The sequence below is a fragment of the Aplysia californica genome, unplaced genomic scaffold (genome assembly GCF_000002075.1).
Source record: "Aplysia californica isolate F4 #8 unplaced genomic scaffold, AplCal3.0 scaffold00971, whole genome shotgun sequence".
NCBI classification, from domain to species: domain Eukaryota; kingdom Metazoa; phylum Mollusca; class Gastropoda; order Aplysiida; family Aplysiidae; genus Aplysia; species Aplysia californica.
This window is the reverse complement of record NW_004798241.1, coordinates 221,867-223,508: the sequence shown is the minus strand read 5'-3', so window position 1 is coordinate 223,508 and position 1,642 is coordinate 221,867. Positions and strand designations below refer to the sequence as shown.

Sequence of the window (1,642 nt, the reverse complement as noted above, 5' to 3'; positions counted from 1 at the left end):
TAGTAAGCAGAAGGTCGAGGGTTCGAATCCCCCTGGAGCCTCTTTCCTTTTGTTAAACTTTAAAATAATCAACAGGTTCTCTTGTGTTTATTTATGTGTCACTATTGTCGTCTTTGGTGGAGCGGTTAGGTGCTTCGATGTTACACGCAATGTACACATGTTCGATTCTAGAATAGGGAGAAAAGTTTATCTCGACCATCTGGGTGGCGACTTTCTGCCGTCATGTTGTATCAATCTCCTCAGCCCCGATTGGCCCTGATGGACAGGTTAGGAAGCCTGCCTCCAGAATGATCTAAATTGCATTGATGAGGGCTTAATATGCATGGCAATAATGTGTCACTCTTTAGACAAATAATTGACAAAGTTCTGATTTTTCTTCTCTGTTTAAACTGTTGTTTTTGTTTTTTTATTTGTTTGTTTGTTTGTTTTGTTTGTTTGCTTTTGTTGTTGCTGGGTTTGTTGCTTGTTTTTTGTGATTTTTTTGGTGATTTTTTTTGGGGGGGGGTCATTTTTTCTTTGGTTTTTTTTTTCTAAGTTACTGACATATTTTATTCTATTCTTTGTTTCTGGATCGTGCTCTGTTATTATTTCCTTGATCGGGCGGAGTCCGTTTAATGTTGCCAATAGTATGTGGGGAGGGGGAGACAGACAGAAAGACAGACAGACAAACAGACAAACAGACAGACCGAGAGGCAGACAGATAGACAGACAGAGAGACAGACAAACAGAAAAACAGGCAGTAGGAGGAGGACGGGGAAGGAGGAAGTTTGGAGGAGCTTTGACGGAGGAGGAGGGGAGAAGATACAAGAACAAGAACAGCTTTCAACGAAAGAGCTATTAAATTGTTTGTCACAAAGATCACACAAACAGCTGCTGTTCACAGCGTCTTTGTCTACTAAACTAAACCACAACATTATTATCTTCATCGTTCTCTCAGTTGGCTCCATAGCTCAGTTGGTTAGAGCGTCTGCCTAGTAAGCAGAAGGTCGAGGGTTCGAATCCCCCTGGAGCCTTCCTTCCTTTTGTTAAACTTTAAACAAACAATCAGTGCTCTTGGATTTATTTACGAAAACATTCTTTCATGTGGCACGACTGGTGTACAGGGTGCGTGCTTTGCTGTTGCAAGCAAGATGACCATGTTCGATTCCCGAGTAGGGAGAAATTTCTTATCCCCTGTCTGGATGGGACTTTCTGCTGTTGATAGGAGCGTAAAAGCACCAGCATTGAAAAAGAAAATGTGTCACTCTTTTGGCAAATCAATTACAAAGTTCCTACAAGCTTCAAGTAATTTCATGTTGTTTCATCCTCTGTCTATCTATTATAATAAAACTTGCTTTATAGAAAATAACAACTAATTACGATGTGATTCTTTCCCAATAGCAAAATAAGTATGAAAACAAAGATGACAAAGGCAGTACCCCCCACCATCATTTTCCACCCTTCCACTCCACTTTTTAAAAATAAATAAAACACTAATAAAGTTAGCAAAACAGTTGGTTTTTTTTTACAATTTTGTTAAAGCTGTTTTATAGGGGGGGGGGCATTTTTTTTTCTTTCTGAGTTACTTACATATTCTATTCTATTCTATGTTTCAGGATCGTGCTCTGTTACTATTTCCATTTCCATGACTGAGCGGAGTCCA

General features: G+C 39.4%; 1 non-coding gene across 1 annotated transcript; it reads left to right on the top strand.

Annotated features, from left to right (window-relative positions):
- The first annotated feature begins 939 nt into the window (after nt 1-939).
- TRNAT-AGU lies at nt 940-1,013 on the top strand. Its single transcript has one exon. It is a non-coding gene; the product is annotated as a tRNA-Thr (tRNA).
- Nucleotides 1,014-1,642: the final 629 nt, after the last annotated feature.